The 26,784-nt window shown below is 40.2% G+C and overlaps 1 protein-coding gene across 7 annotated transcripts in view; it reads left to right on the top strand.

The window, feature by feature from the left end:
- LOC307269254 (receptor-type tyrosine-protein phosphatase delta) overlaps positions 1-26,784 on the top strand; it is a 270,649-nt gene that overhangs the window by 16,078 nt on the left and 227,787 nt on the right. For all 7 annotated transcript variants that reach the window (XM_080052141.1, XM_080052145.1, XM_080052143.1 and 4 more), the window contains exon 3: positions 12,918-12,962. The gene's annotated coding sequence lies outside the window, so the exon portion shown is untranslated. The remainder of the gene's footprint in view (positions 1-12,917; positions 12,963-26,784) is intronic.

Consider the following 26,784-nt stretch of genomic DNA (forward strand, 5'->3'; position numbering starts at 1 on the left):
TTATTTTATAAAAGAAAAAAAAAATTTCAGTGACCATATGTTTTCTTTGCACTTGTCTTTGACAAACCAACTTCTAAGTTTGTATTAAAGGTGACATTAATTACACAGTCTGAACTGAAAAGCCCTCTTAACAGAATCTAACAATTTTGATAATGTAAACAATATATATATTGTGTTACATTTAAAGTCATTACTAGCTGTTTTTGACTGGAGGGGATGGTTTCAAATTGATCCAGTTTTGAAATTAAACACTGATTTGCTCATTTATGTTACGGTTACGATGCTGGACCCAAGAGCAGACAGAGGCGAAGTAGGATTTAAATAAAAAGGTTTATTTAGCGAGGTGGGGAGCAGGTGGTGAATGGGGAAGCCAGGGGTAGTGCAGCAGGTAGGTAGACTGGAGGTAGTGATCCGGGTAACTGCAGGCAGAGGAAAACACAAGTAAGAAGGATCACAAAAACTACACGAGAAACAAGAAAGAGCGAGTTACTATCAACTGGAGCCAGGCGTGAATAGTTACCACTGTAGGGAATGATAACGATCTGGCGACAACAGCAGGGAAACCAGGAGTAGATGTAGGTGAGTTGATTGGTGATGAGAACCAGGTGTGGAGACAGACAGGGGGGAGTGGCAGAAGGAGGAGGAGGAGGAGGAACACGCACAGCAGCCAGCTGTGATCACGACAATTTACTTCTCATTACGATTAGTCGGAACTCACATTGTAACTGAAAAGAAGTGCACAAGCTTGTTTTTGTATTTTCTACATTCACAAAAGCACACACAGCAATAATATTTAATATTGATGAGGAAAACTTTATTTACATTAAAAACAACTCTAAGATGTGTTCACCAAGGTTTTAGTGCTATATGATTACCTAACATAATTTGACCATATTACTGCGGCATTTAACATTCTCGCCTCATTGCATCTTTTAAGCGAGCCTCATCATTAGCAAGTTCAGTCAGACATTTTTTTTTTCCAACCACATTTTGAAGCATTTCAAATTTAATGTGAAGTCTCTCTGAAGAAGGGGAAAATAAATGTGTAATGAAAATAGCACAACAACAAAGATGATAGAAAGAGAATGAAGGAATGAGAGAAAAAGAAAGAGATAATCAAAGACAAATCCAGACAAACAACGGAATTAAACTCTATTGGGATTTCAGAGTGGATTGGACGGGGGTATATACTGCAAATAGAGTGAGGGAGAATATACAAAGAGCCTCCTCACACACGCACACACACACACACACACACACACACACACACACACACACACACACACACACACACACACACACAGGGACACAGAACACACTCACTGACAGTGCTGCTTAATATTTCATCTTTTGAGTAATTAAAGATGAAAAAGTTAGAACAAGTATATAGACAAGGGATTAGATGAAGGCAATATTCATTATGCGATGCAGATAAAGTTCAGGGCGAGGCAATGCAGTTGAATAGGGTAATATTTAACTTGTGGATATTTGCATTACACTTTGCAAGTTGATTACTGACATTTAAACTATTCATATTTTATCATTACAGTTTTGTCAGAAATGTTTGAATACATATGTAAATTTGGCAATATCTTACTTATGTTCAAAGAATACGATGCACCGGTCGTACAGATTCGTTTTGTGCATGTTTTTAAGAAGACAAATGTATCTTAAAGTAGACAGTTAACAACAATAATGAACAAATCCTTCTGTAATAACCTTCAGAATAGTGCTAAGAATGATAATGGCAGGTTTAGTTTATGTAAGTGCCTTAAGAAGTTGAGATATTTGGTTCGGAGTATTGAAACAAACCTAATGTTGAGATAATGGCTGAAAAAAGAATGTTGAATAGGAGAAATATACAGACGCAAACACTGGCAAAAGTTTAGTCATATCAACACCTAAATGTACATCGTGGACCTTTGATGAACTAATACATGTTATGGAAGTCTCAATATTGACACATGCTTATTACAAAACCATGTTGTTGCCTGCATTGACTCTCTTTATTATATTTTATTTTTTAGTAAATAATCATGAAACAGTAAGAACAACTAGGGATGTAGGCAAGGGATTAGATGGAGGCATTAAAACATTAAGTATTAAAAGGCAGAACGTGATCACTAGGGGAAAAATGAATTATAATGTCGAATTGTTTCCCAGATTTGAATACGGTCTGACATACTAAAACCTTCTCTGTGAGGAGAAAAAAAAAATCCCTGCCCCGGGCCTGTGTGCTGATGTAGCTGAGGAAACACATTCAGCTGGGGGTATAAATATTGCACGGTGAGTACATGGAGGGCTTTTTGGCCGATGAATTATTACAAAGTCCAGTGGCTTTGTGCCAGCCTTTTTCGGAGTATATCTCGCTCAGCCTCAGCCCCATTGCAATAAGCTGTGGCTGGGGAATTGTGGTTATAGGCAACGCCACAAATAACGACCAACGATACCAGGAATCCATCACAGCTCGTCCCCCACATGTTGTGCGTGTGCTTACACTTGAGTGCACTCAAGAATAGCTGGTTAGCAAAAACCACACAGGCGCGCGCACACACACACACACACACACAGACGCACGCACACACGCACGCACCCACACACACACACACACACACACACACACACACACACACACGCACACACTCACACGCAACTGGGCACATGCACAAGAAGGTCCTGTAAGGCCTGAGTCAGGGCAGGAGGTGCCCTTCAAACAAACATACTGCAGTGTATAAAGTCGAGAACCATTATGCAGCTGATTTCATTGCATGTAGACTGTGGATAAGTACCTGACAACCATACTTGAGTAAGATTAGAGATACCTTAAACATTTGTAAAAGAGTAATAGTACAATGTATCTGATTTGAAAAGTATTTAAGTATCAAGAGTATTTAGTTCATTTTGTATGGGGTTGCATGAAAATGCATTCCATTATATATTGTCTATATTGCTTGTAATTGGGATGAAGTTAACATCTGTTGAGTATTTTAATGTACAATGTTTGATTATATTATTATTATTATTAGTTAAAAGTACAATATGTTCCACTGAATTGTAATGGAGTAGAAGTATGAAGTAGCATGCACAGAAAATATGTTAAGTAAAGTAAAAGGAAAAGTACCTATTCCTATTACACCTCTGCATTTCCATCATGAGTATTTACCTCCAAGATGCTTTGATAGATGGTTAATAGCCCCACAGACTAAACAACCTTCTCCTGCCCACTCACAGAAGAGCAAATCTGGATGAAAAATGATGAGTCTATTCGACCGACGTCAGTAGAAACAAGTTTGTGAAATTAGGCCCCCCAACTCCTGCTTTTTTTTCCACCCCACTGCTAAATCACTTTTTCATTTGCACCAGATAATAATGGAACTCGGCAGAGCGTGACATTAATGGTTAATACAACTGATTGTAGCCCAAAAAACACAATGGGAATAAAAGAAAGATCAAAAATAAGCTATCTAAATGAGAAATAAAAGGGGACTGGCACAGAAAATGTCAGGGCAGGTTATGTCTTTTGGTGATTAGCAAAAAAAAAGAAAAAAAAGAAAAGCATAATCCCTTGACTGCTGACATGTGTCTTTTAAAAAAAAATGCGCCTGTGTGAAAAAACGACAGATACGCTCTGAAAAAAACCGGATCAAATCTGTTTCATGTCAGATAGTGGGCGCGTGGGTGGGTAGAGGGGTTTTCCAGGGTTGAATCTTAAGCCACAAACAGACACAGGATTACTGATTGAAGAACTGGTCATAGTAGAAAAATACAAGAAAATACCAAAAAAAAAAATACAATATTAAATGATTAGCGGGGAATTTAGGATAACCTCCCAGATTACTTCAATACAGTACACACACTGCACTACAGCATGTGCAGCAGTCTTGTTCAAAGGATTGTACAAATGTACTGTATTACCCCCACCTAATTTATCTTCATAAAAAAAGTACTAATTCTTTAACATTACATTGCTATTGTGATTATGAGGAAACAAGCGTGGAAAATTAATTTTAGTTCCACGGCAAAAGGAGGAATAATTCTGCCGCCTAGAGACTAGCCACGGTGTGTGTGTGTGTGTGTGTGTGTGTGTGTGTGTGTGTGTGTGTGTGTGTGTGTGTGTGTGTGTGTGTGTGTGTGTGTGTGTGTGTGTGTGTGTGTGTGTGTGTGTGTGTGTGTGTGTGTGTGTGTGTGTGTGTGTGTGTGTGTGTGTGTGTGTGTTTAATGAAATGCCCGGAATTATCTCAAGGCACTATGGATGAGGTATTTAAGTCTGGTGCATATTTCATGACCGTTAAAGGCACACCGGCTGCTCATTAGTCCCGTGACATTTTGAAAGGCGTTATGAGTTCACTCCCTCTCTCTTTCTCACACACACACACACACACACACACACACACACACACACACACCTACACACACTTGCACACACACACACACACATACCGAAAATACATAATGCTAGAGCAAAAATAAAAGCAAATTTAAATTGCTTTTATTACTTCTTTCCTGTTTCCATATCAAATGTACAGTATACAGTACATGTGGCTGTTCTTCAGTCAGATACGGGTGTTGTGCCGGACATTTTATCCAGTTTTTTTAAACCACAAGATGGTGCTGTGCGTCACCATTTGCCCTCCGAGGCTCAACCAGGAGGCTCTCCCTGTCTGAGGCAATGCTACTTGCCTTCCAATCATTGAACTCACTGTGGCTCTCATTCATTTTGAGCCTTTCAGATATACAGTACATGCCGCTCTACACGAATGGCTTCTGGTTTTTATTCTTAGACCAAATGAATTGAACTTCTTTAAAGTCTTCTTCTTATTCAAAGAAAAAAAAATCAAAAGAAATGCATTGGTCGCAAAAGTCATTACCTGACATCGCTGGTTGGCATAAGTTATCTTACATTAAATGTCTATTTACATGATTCTGAAGTTTGATTATTTTCTTAAAATCTCCTGATGAATGTCCTAAACAAGTCTTCTGTAATAGATGGAACGCCTAGTTTATAGAATGGACAAATACACAGATAATGGAGAAAAAGTCAAACCAATATTTAGACTGTCCAGCTGTTAATAGAGTTGCTTTCTGTCTACATAAGAGCTGGACTAAGTACAATAAACCACAGTCATTGGAGGGAATTACATGTGTTCCTATGTGATATGCAAAAAGAAGCCATTATGGTGAAATATTGTGTATTGAAATGATTGTAAACTCCAGTAGATGGCAGTCTGTCAATACGGAATGCTTCCCAGCCACATCCTCCTTCCCTTTCACCAATAGTTCTGCTAGTATTCGGTGTGCCTCTCGTCACCGGGAGAGGCGCCTTGCTTTCAATGCTCCACACTATATAAGTCTTACATATACACATCACATTAATAATACAACCATATTTAAAGGCCATTATTTCAACATTAGTTTTTTTTAAATAGGCTACTCAATATACAGTACCATATTCAATACATTAACTATACTTTCCGTGATCATTCTTAGCACTATTCAAATGGTTATTACAGAAATATGTGTTCACAAGTTGTAACTTCTTCTTAAAAACGTGCAAAAAAATGCATTTTTAAGACCTATTTTTGAAATGAAAAAAGGCTGTGTCCAGAAACTGTTCAGTAAAGACTTGTTTAGGTTGAAAACATAAAATAAAGATAACTCTGGCTTGATCCAATATTTATATATTTTTTTAAAAGATGCAAATGTACACATAGATAGTAAGGTTTTGCCAAATTAGCATATATATTCAAAGATAATTGAAAACGAATGATTGTTTAAATGTCAGTAATCAACAGTCAAAAGTTTCATGATACTATCTGAGTTTAAAACGTTGCCCCTATTCACCTGCAGTGTCTAAGCTTAATGCCCACACACACACACACACACACACACACACACACACACACACCTCTGCAGTGCTTCTCCCTCCTTCATTTTCTCCTCCTATATCTCCTACACTCGCACAGAGTGGAATGGCGTCATCGCCCACCACTCCAAAACACACGTTCTCTCTCTCACACACACACACACACACACACACACACACACCCGCGCATCACATACACACCTCCGTGCCATCTGTCTGTGCAGCGGCCCGTGTCTCTGGCACTGGGAGCAATTGGGAGCAAAGAGAGTGAAAGAGAAAAAGTGTCTCTTGGCACTGTAGTCCTGAATTCCACTTCCTATCCACTTTTTCTTCTTCTTCTTTTTCTCCTGCTGTGCTGTTGTCTATCAAAGGGTCTCCTGGCATACCGCGGGTCCGCCTATGGGCCCACCCTGCTAATGTCTCTCCTCTACCCGATGCCATTTGGAGACAAATCAAATTCTCTCCTGCTGAAACCCGTATTCCATTTGCAGCTATGTGAAGCTCATTCACAAAGCTCATTCAGCCTTAGTTCATTAACTACTGGGGTATACACACATTTCCCTCGCAAATGCTACAGCCTACAACTCCACAAGAGGGAAAATAAACATGCGTGATTAGCTAATGTATTAGGCATTTTAAATTAATGCCGCAGATGGCGTGATAACACTCGCCATTTATTGAGAGGCAGAAATATAAAGGAAAAAATAAACTGCGAAGGAACGGAGGCAGTCGGTGATGGTGAGAGTTCCACAAGCATCTGGGATGTCGCTTTACAAATAGTAACTTCTGAAGTTGAACGAAAATCGATTTGTTTTGCACACTTTCCCGATTATTTTTCTACCGGCGTTATTTTATTGTACATACAAAATGAAAATAGCACATGAACCCATGACAGCATCTGCCCGTAACAGTAGGAGATAAACCCAGAATAATATATAGGATATTTTATGCCATCAACAGTGTTTTCCCCACTGCACAAAAAGTCCCCTCCCTTTTTTCAGTGTCTGTAGAAAAAAAACCATGAAGCTCCACGAAGATCTTTGTAGTCAGCTTAAGTAATTTGAAGGAAAATGCATTCCCTCCCTCTCTCTCTCTCTCTCTCACTCTCTCTCTCTCTCTCACTCTCTCTCTCTCTGCTCCATTCAGAGAGCAAGCAAAAGTGCCTTCATGCCGCCGCCGCTATATTGAACTGGAGTGATAAGAAATGGCAGCTATCAGCGGGCGGTTTTGGAATGCCGCATAGAACTGTTATTGTGTGTGTATGTATAAAAAAAATGATTAATGTGGCCTATCACTTAGCAGGCGCAATGCACGGATGAATATGGGCTAATATAATATTATGGAATGAGTGAGAGGGTTAAGGGAAGGGCCAAGTGCCTGCCTTAAGGTGGGGAAAAATGGCCTCAAGACATAATAAGACCCGTCATTTCTCCATGAAAGACATTGTAATATCTAAAGCACAATGAGCTTGTCTAGTTACTTCGTATGCAGAAGAAATATAATATGATTTCATCCAATGTAATGGACATTGCATTTTATTTGTCATTTTTAACATAATATAAGGGTGCTTTGTATGTAATAAAAAAATGTGTGTGATATTCAAAATAACAAGGGACCTTATGTCAAGTATTGAAATGGGGAGAGTAGTTTTTTTTTTTTTTTTTTTTTTTTTTTTAAGCAAGGCCTTAAAAGGGTTATTATGATCTTCTTTGGAACAAAAATGAACGTGTCAAAATAATACAATAAGATTGAATCAGTTCAACTAATTTGCATTAACTGAAAGCGAAATGTCAAGCGAAAGAGAGAGAACATTCCATTAAGATGGTGTACCCTATCTTTACGGAACAATGTATTCCATCTAGCCTCTGTTGTACATTCAAAATGTAACTAGCAATCGTAACATTTTTGTTAAACAAGCCACCTTCACTTCTATTCGATTGCATTGTATTGTGTGAAGGCTGAAATTAAATATAAGTGTGAAAAAAGGCCCCTTCCTGGCTCCCCCATCATAAAGTCAGATCAGCCAACCAAAATAAGAAACAAAAAAAAAACTTTTCTGACGCCTTCCCAGTAAGCCCACATACTTTTCATACAGACCCTATTCAAAACATTTTTTAAAGCATGCGTTCATGTATACCACAGTCCATTGCAATAACTGCAGACTCACTCACACAATCATATATTTACAATTTCGACAAAATCGAAAAACCTTTTTGGAGGCTTTTATTTGCAAACAAATTGTAGGACGGTGAGGCAGTCGGGAGAAATAGAATTGGCGGTATAGCAAACAGCCTCATGTTTACCCCTTGGTGCAGAGCTGGTGCCATGTCCAGACTTGTAAATCAGGCCCATTGAGGTAGCATAATGCTGATGATTATGACAGCCAGTCGCATGGGAGTGATAGAAGGGACGCTGAGTTATGGGCTCGGGGAGGCTGCCCAGAAACTGAAGAGTCTCACAAATGGAGAAGCACTTCCCACCAAAACACACAAGTCCCCAGATGGGGACTAATGCTGCAGTTGGCGGCTGTGCCACCCAAATGACTGCACATTAGCTGCTCACAAACCCACAGAATAGTGAAGTATGTTTGTTTTTTTGACTCCACCGTTCTGCCGCTTCACTCTATTACTGCTGCTAGATAATATTTCAAAAAAAAACACAGGCTAAATAAAAGAGCCAGTAAGTATATTTTGAAACCGTTTATTTTTTCCTGCACTGACAACACGATACATCATTTAACTAGATGGCTTCGGGATGGGCAATGCATTTTCATACACTGTATCACTAAAGAATGTACCGTTTGCATTCTGCTTTATTCATTATACCCCCCCCCCCCCCAACCCCTGTTTGGCGGATGGACGATCATTCATTGGCATTGATCGTCAACCATGATAATATAATCAGGCGTAAAGCCTGACAAGGCTGGCCGATCCGATAGATCAGAGCTGCTGACAGCGGAGCTATGCACAGGTCATAAACCCTCACCTTCCCCGTTTGACCCCCCATCAATTTGGCTCTTTCCAATATGAATGCAAATAACAATGCATTTTTGGTGACATCTTTATGGTTATCTCTGTATCTCCCTGCGCTCCGCCCGCTGCCCCTAAATGTGCTGACGCGAGCCGGCTAATGGGATTGAAAAAGGTAACCGATTGCTCACTAGTGGTCAGCTCCCCTCCGCTCTGACGCCTCCCCCAAAACGTAAACACAAGCGTCCGCGCATGCCCTTGCTCTCTCACTCTCACACACACACACACACACACACACACACACACACACACACACACACACACACACACACACACACACACACACACACACACACACACACACACACACACACCTACATGTCCTCCAACCCAGTCACTTGTGTATGCATTGAGCTGATAAGTACTGCGGTTCATTTTCCCCATGGCAAAGCACAGTAAAAAACTGGGGAGTAATAATTGCTTTAGGGTGTGGGAGGAGGGGGGGGGGGTTCTGAGACAAGGATGGCTAAATATGCTTGATTGCGTCCTAAGCTTGGGTGCTGTGTAATGAAATATGCCCGCTGCAGACATGGTGGCTCCTGTGTGCGATAGCTTTCTTGTCACTTTTCTCGCTGTCTGTTTTTTTTCACTCTTTCTTCTGTTCTGGCATTTTCCTTTTTCCCTTTGACACAGAATGGAGTCCATCAAAGCATCCGTCCGTCATTGAACACTTATCTTAGCTATAATGTAATAATTACGGCGGGGCCAAATCCTATAGCCTAATTGAGTATTCCCCCACCACATCAAAACTGCAAGGCCCGCCCCTAATATTCCTCTGTTCTACAATTTAATTTGTGGATTCATTAGCATGAACAGGGGGTGTATGGAGAGAAAGCACGATAACCAAGGAACTCAGAAAAACACACTGTTGATGAAGCCAGGTTGAAGGTGCTATCTAGGAAGCAAGCAGCCATATTCTCACCTGTAGGGCTGTGCACAGACATGTTGGCAGACAGGCGCTCAAGCAGACAAAAAACAATGGCACAGTTGTGTTTTCATTTAGACAGGAACCCTTTTGACACTTGTATTTTTATTTCTTGTATTTTGAATTGGACTAGCTTGATTGCTAGCAAGTATAGACTACAGAGGTGTTGTATGAGAAAGTGACTAGCACATTTTACTGACCCACTTTGTAGATCAAAGTCAGTGTTGTTTTGATGGTTGTATAATGAGAACAGTGCCTACCTGTACCCAGGTGATATACTGTACATAACTGAACTAAGTTAAGGGGTGGAGGGCAGTGCGCAAGTTGCATAAGGTCATTTGAGAGGGTGGTGCATGCAGAGTACTTTTTCAAATTGATAAGGGTCGGGATTATTATTATTTATTTATTTTAATTAAGGGCACTTTTTGGTCCTATCGGTGCACATGCCTGCCCACCTAGGTAATTCTATTGACACGTAAGGATAATAAAACTCTATACTCTGTTCCTACTAATGTCCATTAATACCTCTTAATACAACTGGATATTGAGTCTGCCTGTTTTGCTTCCATTTCTGCCATTCCATAAAAAACCCAGCCGACTACATTCACACAGAAAATCTCCTTTTAACACAAATGAGAAGTTTTGGGCAGAAAAAGGCTATACTGCAATCACCACATTCATAATCATCATCTCATTTGACTGCCTACAATAAGGGTTTAAAGGATAATGAGTCAAATTAAAGCTCAGTCACTGTAGCAAATTTTTTTTATAATAAAATTCATCCCCCCCAACTCATTTCTGTTGCAACCACCCAAAGCACAATTTCTCCCTTGTTGGTAAAATAAGTAGCTAATCATTTACAAGAATATTAGTCCACGGGCTTGTGTGGGCACAGCAGCATCTGCTAATGCAGTTAGCAAGAAAATAGCCTGAGAAAATCTCTCTTCCCAGCACATTAAATGCAAGACCTTTTTATTCTACCCCCCCCCCCCCCCCACCTCTCCCCCATTCATCCTCCTCTTTTGCTTCCAGAATAACTCACAAGACTAATTTGTTGTGCTACTTAAAGGAAAACGTAATTACACTTGTTTTCATTATAATTCACAAAGCCAAATCGATAACTGTGGTTAAGTCATTCTCTGCTGCACATGTAATTTTCCCCCTGTACTAAAATTTGGTTGCAAAACACAAGAAGTATTCTCTCTTTACTATATATTATGTTGTGCATACTGGTGCTGACTAAAGAGAGGAATTACATGAGCGGCGTAATGAGCTTTAATGGCAAATCCTTTAACCCTTGTGTGGTGTTCGGGTCTGTGGGACCCATTTTAATTTTTATCAAAAGAAAAATTATACTATAAATTATAATTTCAAACTGAGATTCATTGGCCTTGGCTCATTTACTGTGAAGAACATATATCAGAAAAAAAATTTGGTCAACACACACTGTACACTCCCCCTACACATTTATATTACATACAGGATGTTCGGGTCTACTGGACCCAGGGCTAATAAAAGTGGGAAAATGGTAGCTTTTGGAAGAGAGAGAAGCTTTTAAAGATGATGTAGAGTTAGAGGTTTCAGAATGTGAGGATCACTCACTCTCTCATGATCATTACTCATGATAAACTGCTTATCAGGGGTCGGGTCTCGGGGCCAGCAGCTCGAGCAGGGGACCCCAAACTTCTCCTTCTCAGGCCACAGTAACCAGCTCTGACTGGGGGATCCTGAGGTGTTCCCAGGTCAGGGTGGAGATATAATCTCTCCACCTAGTCCTGGGTATTCCCCGAGGCCTCCTTCCAGCTAGATGTGACGGGAACACCTCCCTAGGGAAGCGCCCTGGGGGCATCCTGACCAGATGCCCGAACCACCTCAACTGGCTCCTTTTTACACATAGGAGAAGCATCTGTACTCCAAATATCTCAGGATGACTGAGCTTCTCTCCCTATCTCTCATGGAGACGCCAGACACCCTCCTGAGAAAACCCATTTTGGCCACTTGTACCCGCGGTCTAGTTCTTTGGGTCATGACCAAGCCTCATGACCATAGGTGAGAGTAGGAACCAAGATCGATCTGTAGATCGAGAGCTTTGCCTTCCAACTCAGCTCTCTTTATGTCACAACGTTGCGATAAATCAAGTGTAATACCGCCCCCACTGCTCTGATTCTCCGGCCAAACTCAGGCTCCATTGTCCCCTCCCTCGCAAACAAGACTCCAAGGTACTTGAACTCCTTCACTTGGGGTAAGGACTCATTCCATATCTGGAGTAGACAATCCATAGGTTTCCTACTGAGAACCATCACCTCAGATTTAGAGGTACTGATCCTCATGCCAACTGCTTCACACTCGGCTGTGAACCAATCCAGTGAGAGCTGAAGGTCACAGACCGATGATGTCATCAGAACCACATCATTTGCATAAAGCAGTGATGAGATCAAAGTGAGGATCACATTTCTGAAATTTCAGAGTCTGACAGTGACTTTGAAGAAGAGAATGAGATTGAGCATCAGCTAGTTCCAAAACGAAGACACAGGACCAGCCTTCAGCAGCCAGCCCCAGGACCAGCCCATTAGTTTTGTAGTGTAAACTGACCTGAATGGAATTAATTTCAAATAAATCAAAATCAAAAGTTGTGAAAAACCCTGCTTCATTTGTAAATTTGTTGAATTTATTCCCCTAATATCTTTTTTATAATTGTTTTTCTTGTTTTATTAAATTTTATTCAAAAACAGACAAAAAACGAGTGGTACTTTAATTCATAAATGGGATCTAACAAAGGTAAAGGGCAAATATTAACCATATGTGCTGTTTATATTTCTTGCAAATAGGATGAAGTAAACAACTGTTGAGTATTTTAACATAAAATGTTTAATTGTGTTGAATTAAAACCTCCTAAAATGCAGTGGGTCCACCAGACCCACGAACACTGACTGTGTAACAACAATATGAACACCACACAAGGGTTAAAGCAAACTGCATTACTGCTTTATTGTTTTAGTAATAACTGTACAGAAATGCCTTGTCGTTTGTGTAGACAGGTTGATTAAGCTGCTCGTCCCCTAAGCATTTTTTCCTCTCTTGTCTTCTCTCATTGATGCAGTTCTCTTTCCTGAGACGTCCACCACAGGATGAGGCCTGCGGGCAGGTAAGACACTGGAGAGAGTGGCCGATGAGTTCAGGAGTTTTTTTTTTTATAGAATTAAGTAAATCCCATTGAGACCGGATACTCTTTTACAAGGGAGACCTGTTCCCATTCCTACGTTACCATTACATTCACACACACATAGCAGGCTAACTATCGACATTCACACGAGGCAAGGCAAGGTGAGTGAAGTGTCTTGCCCAAGGACACAACAACCATGACACAAGTGGCAGGGCGGGGATCGAACCGCCAACCCTTCGATCATTGGCCGACCCGCTCTACCACCTGAGACACAGTCTCCCAAAGGAGTGTTCCGACCTCTGCTTTGCATAATTTTACATTTTGCTAAGATGCCAAGGTGCGCTTAGCCTGGCTCCGCCCGTCTACCTACTTCCGCCCCAAATTTCATTTTCCCTTCAGTAGTCAGTCTGGGGCTGCGGTGAATTCACGTGTTTGAGCTCAGGGAAATTTCCGGCCGTCCAATCAGCGAACAGAGCTAGTGGCTGAGAACGATGACATCAAAGTCGCGCTCCAGTTTCAGTTGAATGCTGCGACCAAACGTTATGCGATTGGTTGGCTGATCCAGAGTGGCACTGGGCAGATCCAATAGTTTTAAACTTCAACACAAGACACCCGCCTCCAAGTGAGTGAACGTTTGCCAATTACAGCAGTTCCAGACCTTCTGTACAAATGAAATGAAGTACGATGGTCTGGTAGCACCAGGCTAAGGTGCGCTCACAGGCTACGTTAATGTTTTCAAACACGTCAGCCAAGTTTCGAGGACGATCATGTGTCCTAATATCTGGCTTAGTTTATAAGGGGAGACCCAGCAAACAGAAAATGTTTTCAATCACTGGTAAATTTTGAGATTTTGTCTGATTTGCTTCCAAAATGTACATTAAGGTGTTTATTTGACTTAACCTTGTCTATTTGTGCCTGCATATTTATCCTATAATGCCATCTTTAACAGCCATTAAGGATTTGTTCACATGTTGTTAATAGTCTAATTTATCTTCTTATTTTTCTCTTAAAAACATGCCGGAAATGCATTTTTAAGTCCTGCACATAGTATTTTCAATTATTTTTGTATGAAAAAAGCCTCTATCAAAATATGTTCTCTAAGAACTGTTGACACTACTGTGTACACATGTAGTTTTTAAAGGGATGCAAATTTCCACATAATTCGTTAGATTTAGCCAATATGTATTTTGGGAAATAAGTTGCAATACCAAAACAATATTGTTTTAATGTGAATAATCAACTTGCTTAGTTTCATACTGATATCTAAATATTACCTAGGAGTTGCCCATTCCTTGAGTGCAGGCCATAGAATATGTCAGGCTGTATCCAAACGCTAAGCTGGATCTTGACTTCAGCTCAAGGAGGAGACACACACACACACACACACACACACACACACACACAATATCTGGCAACCCCAAACCTTTTTAAAGTGAGTGAGGGAGTGAGGGAGACTGACTGGCAGTGATGGGAGCCGACTGGGCGCGTGCGGTGCGGTGCTGCAGTGTGCCCGGGCATCACAAGCCTGATTGATAGAGTGTGATGAGACTGTCACTGAGAGAGGAGAGATAGGCCAGATGGAGGGAGGGGACGCGCTCTGACCACGGACGACAGATAGGAGGAAATAAATTTGGGAACATGTGAAGGATGAAGTGGGGGAATGAAGTGGCTGGACAGAGTGTGTGTGTGTGTGTGTGTGTGTGTGTGTGTGTGTGTGTGTGTGTGTGTGTGTGTGTGTGTGTGTGTGTGTGTGTGTGTGTGTGTGTGGAGAGGTGAGTGAGATACTGGAAGGCTGAAGGCTCCACTTATATGCAAGTGAAGTTTGGCAGATTGTGTTGGTAGATTGAGTTAAATTACAAAAAAAAATCACTTAAAGGTGCTCTGAGGAACTATTAGTTTGTGTATATTCTTGCACTCCCTTTGGACAAAAGTGGTAGTGTTTCTACTACGCCTGCTGTTGTTCCTGGGTGAGCGTACCCATGACAAAGGCATTAAGAAAAACTATATAACAATTGCATTATTTGCTAAGATAGTCTTGATTGCTGTTACATGTCATTCATGATGATCAGAGTAAAAATTAGACTGTTTCAGCAATATTTAAAAGTTCCTCATAGCACCTTTAAAGGTGCACTATGTCACTTAGTGTGTGCCATAGCAGTGAACATGTTCTAAGGATTATCATCATAACTGGATAAACAATCTTTCTTTGGATCCCTGGAACACATTTGAAGTCAGAAAGCTACCTTATATACTGTGTGAAACATTTCATATGTTTAGTCATCTAAAAAGCCAAACAAGAGTCGAAGCATTAGAAACAACTTGTTTACCAACAGTTTGCCTGAAACAATCCCTGCCTTCCGATCCCCAAACTTCCCTACTATTTAGTATGCCAGAACAATATTTAGGGTGTCCCAATACATGCATGTCAATTGCAGTATGCTGAAAATACATAAATGCCCCGCTAACTCTAATTGCATTTTGGAGTATTCTAGACATCTCTTGACATAAAGAAAAACAATCTTCCTTATCTGATTTTTTTTTTCTCTCCTGTGGCCCTAAAACTCTTCTGTACTTTAGTATGTTGTGTGATTTGGAATGCAGGGAATCTTTACAATGACCTTGGCCAAAGTGCTTTCGTTGCCTAAACCTAACCCCACTCTCTGGAACTCAGGATGCTAACTCTGAACCTCAAGTCATGCACCTTGTACACCCACAATCCACCCTGACCACCTCCCAGTACAGAAATACACTTCCTTTATTTGAAAATGCACTAGCAGGGAGCATAAACCTGGCATATATTGAGCTTCCTTCAAAGAAAAGTTGGCAATACAAGTAGAATATAAACTTCAAACTTATATGGATTGTCTAATGTCTGAATGATGTATTCAGCTCCAACTCCTTTGATCAACACATCTACATACTGTATATGCTACACTGTATCGTTTATCAGTGTATCAGCACCTGCTTTGGACACAATATTAGATCATTGCGGACACATGGCGGTCTTGGCAGCAAATAATATAAAAATACGGGCGGGAGGAGCTACAATATAAAGCCCTGTTCTGGGAATTCCACAGTTAGTGATTTCAGACTCAATAAAGGCACCATGTTTTACTTTTATCCTTGCCCGAGGTAGGAAGGCTGACTCACCAGAATGCCACGAGTTATTATTAGTTTCCTCACATGTGTGGAGACAAGCTTTGTGTGTGTGTGTATGTGAGCGGTGCGTAGAAGTTGTTGGGAAAGACAGAGGAGGAGGCTGAACAGCTCTTATCTGCCACCTACCAAGCCCCGGACCAAGACCCTGACTCCCGCAAAAAAAACACCTCTTTCTCCCACTGTCCCTCTCCAGTGGTGGGGCTTCACACTTTGTCCGCTTATAGTCAGGGGCGGCCAGGTGAAATGAGCAATTCCCATTCAGGGACAGCAGTGGCCCCTGTGAAATGGCTGCTCACTTTGGCAGATCAATGCACTCTTTTTTCCCCAGTGCACTGCCACTGAGTGATAGCCAGGAAGAAAAAAAGAGGTGTTTTTTCTGTGTGTGTGTGCGAGTGTCTGTTTGTGAGTGTGCAAAGGGTGGTGTGGGGGGGGGGGGGGGGAGTAGGGTGTTAGCGGTGCATTAAATGATATTCGCCACAGCTGCTCCGAGTGAGTGCTGTTGGAGAGAAAATGGGAAAACGCTTTTTGCATAAACTCAAACGACATGCAATGTTGCTGTTGCCTCTTATGGAAGTAAAACATAGTCACACCCGATATGAGAATATCCAACCACTGGACTGGAAATGTTGCCAATATGAATTGATATTAGCGACAATCACATTCAAATGTCTAGTTGTCAAGATTAATTCCATTTCTACAGCGATACACTGCACAAGCAAAGGCACAGGTTGGACATATAGTTTACGGGCAACACTGTTGAGATGAAACATGTATTTCAAAGGCTAATTGTTTTACAAGAGACTTAATAACCTGTGGACTTCCTTTTTTTCTATACCGTGCACCCTGTGTCTTTGTTCTAAGCAACTGCATTCATTAAGACATTGGATGTATTAAATCAGGATTGTGTGGAGGCTGGTCAATGCCTATCTAATGTTGTTGAAGGTAAAATAAATAGCATTAGTTAAACATTTATAAATAACTCTTGGAATTTTGGCAAAGTCCACGGCTTTCTAGATGTAATGTTCGAATGTTACAGAATTATGTTTGGCTAAATATGATTGCAACAATGCATCCTATTGATGTAGTATTGCTATTATAATTTGAGTCTATTTTCATGGTTTGCTCAACTGAATACAGAGTTATATTGTGCTACCGTTTAAGCAACATCCCTACACACAGCATTTCACTGTTCAACTACTGATATATTACAGTCTCTTTGCATTGCATATATGTTTATACACATACAACAGTGTACATTAAGCTCATAGTCTTCTCTGTATTTGCATTGAGCTGATGACAAAACCTTTTTTTATGACTCAACTGTTGATGTTTTCTATTTTAAACTCTCTTCTTTATGAAAGTATCCAAGGAGATTACCAAAGCATGAACGTAAAATCCCCTCCTTCGATGTAAACGTGACCTCCATCTTACCTCCTGAGCCTCACCCAAAATAACTACGTGCCCACAAATTGTTAGCCTCATAGCATAATTGCCTAAATCATATTTACTCTACTCTATATCTACTCTATTCTACATCTACTCTACTCTACATCTAGCCTGGCTCCGCCCGCCTACCTACTTCCGGACACATTTCATTTTCCCTTCAGTAGTCAGTCTGGGGCTGGGTGGTATTAGTGGAATCTAGCTGAGGAAAATTTCCGGCCGTCCAATCAGCGAACAGAGCGAGTGGCTGAGAACGATGACGTTGAAGTCGCGCTCCAGTTTCAGTTGAATGCTGCGTTCCTTTATACTCGGAAGAAGGAGATTTCCGACTTGGTAGTTCCGAGTTCCGACCTGTCTGTGTTCCAGTGCATCTGCTCGCGAAAGTATGGGCGCCGACAACCTTTCTCGTCCAAATAACTAAACGTTAGGCTCTAGCAAGTTACCGTTGCCAGGTACCGGTAGATCCATAGACTACAATATGTAGTGAAGTCAGAAATTTCCGAGTTCCCTGTCCAACTTGAACGCACCGTCAGAAGCCGTCTCATGGCACACGTGACGACCAAACGTTATGCGATTGGTTGGCTAATCCAGAGTGGCACTGGGCAGATCCAATAGTTCAAAACTTCAACAGACACCCGCCTCCAAGTGAGTGAACGTTTGCCAATTACAGCACTTCCAGACCTTCTGTACAAATGAAATGAAGTACGATGGTCTGGTTGGACCAGGCTACTCTACATCTACTTTACCCTACTCTATAACCCTTAAAATATGACTTAGGCAATTATGCTATTAGGCTAACGAAAAGTAGAGTAGAGTAGATGTAGAGTAGAGTAGATGTAGAGTAAAAGTAGAGTAGAGTAAATATGATTTAGGCAATTATGGGTAACACTTTATAATAACTATCCGTTGTAACTCGTTAATAGATCATTAGTAAACTCTTAATTGATGATTATTAATGCTTTGTTAAGTGTTTGTTAGCAGTTTGTTAAGGATTTATAACAATGGTAGATAGTTAATAGTTTAATAATTGAATCAGTTCATCTGGGAGGTAATCCGAGATTAACTGATCACGTCACGTTCAAGTCCATGGCATGCACAGTGTGTATTGAGTTTATTTAAAAATATTTGAAAATGGGGCTGCCCTCAGTTGCCCATGCACTGTGTATAGTCTATAGCCTATTTCAGCCTCGTCGGTATCTCGGATTACCTCCCAGATGAACTGATTCAATTATTAAGCTATTAACTATCTACCATTGTTATAAATCCTTAACAAACTGCTAACAAACACTTAACAAATCATTAATAATCATTAATTAAGAGTTTACTAATGATCTATTAACAAGTTACAACGGATAGTTATTATAAAGTGTTACCCAATTATGCTATGAGGCTAACACAATACAAAACTAACTTATCCTCACACATTTGACAGATTTGAGCTTGTATAACTGGCAAGGCATGTTTTAATCAAACATTCTTAAACAACTCATTTGCTCGAAGATCATTCGGTCATGTTGTGCAGTGTACAGTGTGCCATGTAAGCACAGCAAACGACGTGCACCTCCAAGTGAAGGGGCAGATTAAAATGCATAAGCAAATTAAATCACCTTACTCCCTCTTGTAAATCACAAAGGTGTGATAGTCTCCAAGCAATCCAGACCACTTCAGATTCATTAAAGGCTGCTTGTCAATGCTATGCCGACTTCAAATGACACATTGGAAAACTGAAAAAAAAAGCAATGCCTTAATGAATGAGCAATGAATCCTGAATCCAATTTGAACACAGATCTACAGAAGCACTTGACCTGCTATAAGAACAAGCCTTTTTACAGCCGTGTCATAATTGTAGCTGGAATCTTTATCATTTGGTATAGCACATACTCCAATGTGGAGATATGAAATACAATTGCACAGTTTTTACTGTTCAATTTTACAAGCTTATATGAAACGCTTTTCAATGAATTCCAATGGAAGGCGAACTGACTAAGATAAGGGTCAAAATGAATGACTCGTCCTGAAATCCCCATGCCCTTAACGGTAAATGTGTTCATAATGTTGCTAATTTTATATTGAAGGAGAAATATTTTAGGCTCCACGAATATGTCAGACAAATTGATTCAACCGAGAGCTCCCAGGTCAAACTCTTATAAACTAGGCTATTGAGCCAATCACTTCATTATAAAAGGTTATCTTTCTTCCTGTGCTTCCTCTTTCAAACCGCTGATGTCTCAAGTCTCTTAACGCCCCTGTAAAAACAACCCCGACTATTTGGGGACTTAGTTACATCATAGTGAGCATCTGAAAAGAGTTAGAAATAAATGTATGTATTAATCCAAATGGTAAAAAAATCGTAAAAAATATATAGGCCTATATATATTTATAATATTTATGAACATTTATCTTTTGTAAATGCTTATTGAAACACCCACCTTTAATATAATCTATTGATCGTTGATTTTTCTTTTTACTATTTTAGACTCGGTTTCTAGAGGCTATAACATCATTGAAGCCGAGGTATGAAAAGTTAATATCGTCAGACCGATACAGACATGACGGCAATAGAGTGCACTTGATTACATGGCTGACAGTAGGGACACGTAGACAGAAGAACACAGGATCAAACATGTACAGCCCCGGGAGAAAAAAAATCTTAATCTTTACCTGCTCAAAATGTTCTAATTGACAATATTTTTACTGTGAATTTGGTAGAAATGCTGTCAGTAGTTTTATATTATAAAATCTAAATGTTCATTTCACTTAAACATAAGCCTCTAAAGAGTAAAACAAGAGACACTGAACATTTGGAGTGGTCTCTTATTTTTTTCCAGAGCTGTATATATAAACGCTTTGATCCCAGTGAAGGTTCTTGAAGTGTGTGTTGGCAGATGTATAGTGAAGGAAAGGTTGAGTATTTATTATTGGTCATCAGCTGTCAAGGCAGCAATCCACAGTGTTTAGAAGTAATACCGTAAGTTGCCACATTTTCAGGGTGTGAAATGTCAAAGTGTCCATTTTGCCCCAAGCCAGTCAGAAAGCAACACTTGTCAAGGGCTTTGGGCAGTAAACAATAGGAAAAGAGTAGGCAAGACAGCAACAAGGAGCTTTCTCCGTTTCAAGCCATTACGGGCAGAGTGAGTGGGAAGGAGGGCTAGAATGTCAAGCCTTAGAATAATAGAGGTGCTCGCGAAAGGGGAGAAAAAGTGGATTCCGAGTGGATTCTATTTGGCAGACACATAATGATTGCTGTTCAACAAAACTGAGGGAAGCAACGTGGAAGTGGCTTAGATAGACAGACAGACAGACAGACAGGCAAAGAGAGACACCTGCTGTTGCATCACCTGCTGTAATAATAGTGTTGACATTCAAATAGAAAGCACTGACAATAGAGAGCTGGCTGAGGCAGCACCGGGTATGCAAATAAAAAACGAGCACATCAGGAAATATTAGCTAGCGTCAGGACTTTTTATAGCACACATTGAAAACCACTTGACCCTTTGGCATCCACTGCAAGTGCTTATGTATTATGAGTGAGTGTGTGTTTGTGCCAGCAAGCACGGTGGACACATTAAATGAGATGATTTACCACTTAGGTCTATTCATTTCATACTAACTGCGTATCCAAGGCAATGAATGTAGCGCTACACTGGTATGCCACAGACGGATGGCAAATTAAGGCGAGACACGGGTGCATAGGGTAACATTTTTAACTCGGACATTACGCAAAATAAAAACAATATTTCTTTAACTGATTGTATAAATATAGCACTTTCCCTGTTCTAACCACTTAATATTGGACATGTTATATATATGTTGTATCAGTATAGCCTAATCAGCAGCAATATTCATTCAAATACATATTTTAATTTTGTATTGACGTTAGTGTCAGTGACTGACCACATGCCTACCCTTCAAGCTACATTTGAAAGTTGTTAGCTATATAAGGGTCATTGAGTCATTTTCTAAATCATAACACAATCAGTCAACTTACCGTTTCAATTATCAATAGAATAGTTGACTGATCAAAAGTGTTGTTAGTTGCAACCCTACTCTCCACCATCATACAATATTATACACCAAACATGGGATTATCTTTTGGAAGAATTTGGTTTTTTACTGTATAAAACAGCAACTGCATCCATACTCTAGAGCAGGGGTGTCCAAACTTTTTTCACTGAGGGCCACATACAGAAGAATCTACGAAGGGCCGGGCCACTTTGCAAAAATAATACATTTATCAGGACATGTAGCTGCTCTGATGTTTAGTTTCATAGTGTTTTCGTAAATTGTAATCTTTACTTGCACATTAAACAGATACATTCCCCCTCTTGTTAAATTCTATTGATACACCCAGTGTTTTCTGCTTTTGCGTCCAATGTCCAGCTGGGTGAAAATAGTAGCCTGCCGAGATCCCGCCCCTCCAAGGGGGGTCCGGGGGTATGCCCCCCCGGGAGATTTTTTTAAGTTTTTAAAGTGAAATGCATGAATCTGGTGCACTTTGAGAGGGAAATTAAGAGGCTAAAGCTGAAGAATTTTGTATGAAAAAATATGGAGACACTGTGCCAGATGAATTAGAAGCTATTGGAGAAGGACACATGGATTTTCATATAATGTGGATTACATTATATCTTTAAAATCGGCCGCGGGCCAATAAAAAGCGGGCCGCAGTTGGCCCGCGGGCCGTAGTTTGGACACCCCTGCTCTAGAGTATACTGATGCTAAATATTTATCTGCCTTTCAATGCAATCAGTTCCACTTATACTGTGGGGTTCGTCTATCTTGATTGGCATTCCAATTCCACTCACACTTCCACTCCTTTATTCCTGCTGTCTTGGTTTCTTGAATGGCCCCGGTTAAACATAATTCAAAAACGGAAAAGGATCATTAGTTGGCAAATTCATTCTTGACTCCTTCTTTCATGCACCGTACATGGCCCCAAAGGACCTATCAATCAAACTCAGATTCAGCTGATACCCACGCTCACCATTGCACATGTATTATTCCCTTTTAAGTGCTCAGCAGTCCTTTGTATCAATGCAGACCTGTGGTGATTGGAGTATGACGTTTTTTCATGTTTGAACTCAGTGGGGTTTGAAGGAATGCATACATCAGCAGATCCTAGCTGATGCACAGGTCAATACCTATTATAGCAAAAGCAATAGTCAATGTGGTGCTTTCGCAATACCAGTTCTTGATGTGGTTGCTTTCAAAAAGGTGTGAGCCTTTTCTGCAGCATTCTGATGACAAATCTGACGGTTTAAACACTCAGTGTGTTTACATGCAGACTCATAATCGGGTAAATAAACGAATAAGACTTCATCAGGACTTGTAGAATGCATGTAAACACCTTTATCCAATCTACTTCGCACACAAATCGGCACATTAAAGGACAAGCGAAGTCGGATAAGAACACCTAGATAACTCGTTCATAGTCGGCATTCTACCTGCATGTAAACTGGATAGCATATCACATATAGGAGTTTGTGTTCTGCGCTTACTCGAGAGTTCCCTGTCGGGGATTTCACAAGGAAATGGAAGGAGACCACGTAATAAACAGTAGTGTTGTTGCCGGAAAGGAACCGGACGTGGCTCTATAACCACTTGTTGAAAGGGCTACAGCGCCACCTAGCATAGCGGAGTCAGCCACCGGATCATTTATCGAAACTTCAAAAGGCCATTTATACTCAGACAAGTGACGCGGTCCGTTCGAGTGGCAGAATCTGTATATGGCTTTATCCCATCTAGCTGTCCCATGGAAACGCACTGACTGTGAACATTGTTTGTCTTGTCCGATTCTCTTTCTGTATTATGTGAGGGCAAAATAAAAAAAAAGATTGGACATTGAGAGACGAGCTTCTCTGTCTTCGCTTCACATAGAATACACTTTATTATGATCAGATGTTCCAAAAACATAGATAGATAGGTTGTTTTTCATCAATGCTTTTTTTTTTTTTTTTTTTGCATTTTTCAAGATTTATTTGACAGTACAGAGTTGCGATGGGGAGACAGAGAGAGTGGGGGGATGACCTGCAGTAAAGGTCCACGGGTCAGATTTGAACCCACGACCACTGCAACGAAGGAGGCCAATATGGTACGTGCTCTATCCACTACGCCACCGGAGCGCCCCACCATCAATGCTTTTTAAAAAGGCCAGTGCACTGAGCCAAGTCCCCACTACTGCTTTATATCACTTCCAAAACACTCTCCCTAATCAAATTGCCTGTAACCATCATTGTGTAAAATGTTATGTTATCCGATTTGCTGGTATTTCTCTTGCATCGCTAAGAAAATGTATTTTTTGCAAGATTAAGATTCAATGCCTTTAGTTGGATATCGGTATAGTTCTACAACCCTGTACAATGTATTGTCACCCTGGCATAACCAAATATATAATACATGTAGCCCCAATCATGAGCTTTGTGGCACCCCATACAGTGTCGTGCGAAAGTTTGTGAACCCCTTGAGCCTTTTGGAATTTTATTTATTTTAACCATTATTAATTCATTTTTTTCAATACCAGTATTTTTTATATGAAATAACAGATGTTTGTTTATCAATTCAACATTTTTCTTTTCCAGAAATCAATTGTTAAAACAGTTAAAACAAATTATTTGACAAATGTTGTATGTGCAAAAGTTTGTGAACCCTAAGCTGCATTGCTTAAATCGAGCAAGGTAAACACAATCAGGTGGGGCCAAAATGATTGATGAAATAGACCAATGTAATGAGAGATCTTTAGGGAAGAAATTGGGCGCCACTAGCTAAAACAAAGATAAAACCAGGTCAGTTTAGGCCCACCAAACTGAACCCATACAGGTCAGACATGCTAAAAGGGAAAGAAATCTCAGAAGATCTCAGGAATAGAGTTGTGATGCTGCACATTTGTCTAGGGACAGCTATAAATTAATTAAAAAAAAGTTTCAGCTTCATCGGTCCACCGTGAGGCAAATCATCTACAAATGGAGAGCTTTACGAGTGACTAAACTTCTGCCTAGAAGTGGACTTCCTTCAAAAATATCTTCAAGCGCCACAAGAAAAGTATTTTTTTAGTTAAAAGCCAACCCACACATTACATCTAGTGATTTGCAGACCTCTCTTGCAACATCTGGGACAGATGTGCATGGTTCCACAATAAGAAGAAAACTCAGTCAACATGGCTTTCAAGGGAGGGTTGCTGAAGAAGCCTCTGCTCTCAAAAAAGAACAAAACTGCTTGTCACAGCTTTGCCAGAGAGCACCTGTAGATACCTGAAGTCTTATTCTGTGGACAGATTAGTCCAAAATTTATCTGTTTGGTCATAACCAAAACCGCCATGTTTGGGCAAAAACGCAACTCTGCCTACCACCAAGAGAACCTTCTCCCAAGTGAAGAATGGTGGTGGCAAATGGTCTGCAAATCTCCAGATGTAATGTGTGGGTTGGCTTTTACCTGAAAAATCCCTTTTCTTGTGGCGCTTGAAGATATTTTTGAAGGAAGTTCACTTCTAGGCAGATGTTAAGTCACTCTTACAGCTCTCCATTTGTAGATGATTTGCCTCACGGTGGGCCGATGGAGCTCAAACTTTTTTATACGAATGCATAGCTGTCCCCAGACAAATGTGCAACATCAAAACTCTATTCCTGCGATCCTCTGAGATTTTTTCCCCTTTGAGCATGTCTGACCTGTATGGGTTCAGTTTGGTGGGCCTAAACTGACCTGGTTTTATCTCTGTTTTATCTAGTGGTGCCCAATTTCTTCCCTCAAGATCTCTCATTACATTGGTCTATTTCATCAATCATTTTGGCCCACCTGATTGTGTTTACCTGCTCGATTTAAGCAATGCAGCTTAGGGTTCACAAACTTTTGCACATACAACATTTGTCAAATTATTTGTTTTATCTATTTTAACAATTGATTTCTGGAAAAGAAAAATGTTGAATTGATAAACAAACATCTGTTATTTCATATAAAAAATACTGGTATTGAAAAAAATGAATTAATAATGGTTAAAATAAATAAAATTCCAAAAGGCTCAAGGGGTTCACAAACTTTCGCACGACACTGTATGTTAAATACTTAAAATGATCTTTATATCTCGATTATGACAATCATGCCCAACTGTAACCATAACCATTGCGGGAATAATTAATTCAACAAAAGACTTGCAATATGCTAATAACATTGGGCAGAATGTCATTGTTATACGATTATGTATAATGTATGGTTATACGACTAGAACATATTGCCCTAAAAAAGAGACACAGGAGTTGCAATTATTGCAATTTTTTTCAATTGTTCAATTATGTAAATTATTAAAAAATAATTTGAAAATCTGAATGTATTGAATGTACAGAAACGTTCCGAATTACACAAGGGAGCAGAGGACTGCAGACAAGCTTGAGTGACTTCAACGTTTTCTATGGGAAATGAGATTTGGAATATGACATAGCTGGTAATATCCTTACGCACAGCTTCCCAGCATGTATGCTAATGCCCTGTCCTGATCACTAACACACAACAGGGAAAGTGGGCTAAATAAAATGGCTGTGAAATAAAATTCTGAATAGCTATAACGACTACAGTATCAGCCTGCTTGGATCTGCACTTCTTCATTGGGATGTTCTCATTTGTATCCACACCTGTGTCATTCTCAGCCTTTACGTCTTAACCTAATTTCATGGTCTGCGGGTTTGGATGGATGGCTATGGTGCAAGTTGTACACTGAGGGGAGGAGAGAAAGAGAATACAATGTGTGTGTGTGTGTGTGTGTGTGTGTGTGTGTGTGTGTGTGTGTGTGTGTGTGTGTGTGTGTGTGTGTGTGTGTGTGTGTGTGTGTGTGTGTGTGTGTGTGTGTGTGTGTGTGTGTGTGTGTGTGTGTGTGTGTGTGTGCGCACACACAATAACACAATTGTGGAAGAGAGAGAGAGAGAGAGAGGGGGATGCACTGCTACCAAAGCATAGAAAATTGTAGTCACTGCCAGATATTAACCTTTTGACCTTGTACTTTTTCTGTTAACAAAAATACATTAAGCTTCTGTGGATAGCCGACAGTGAATTGGGGTTTTTACACACTTTCACCGAGTGTGACTGAAGGTGAATCCATTTTCTGGTAATGTGCTTCAATTACAGTAAAAGTCTGCTGAAAACACATAAGTAAAAAAGAGAGATAATATATATATATAGCAGACTTTTGCCAGCAGTAAATAGTATTGCCATTCATGATCTG

Source organism: Ammodytes marinus (assembly GCF_949987685.1).
Source record: "Ammodytes marinus genome assembly, chromosome: 23".
Taxonomy (NCBI): domain Eukaryota; kingdom Metazoa; phylum Chordata; class Actinopteri; order Uranoscopiformes; family Ammodytidae; genus Ammodytes; species Ammodytes marinus.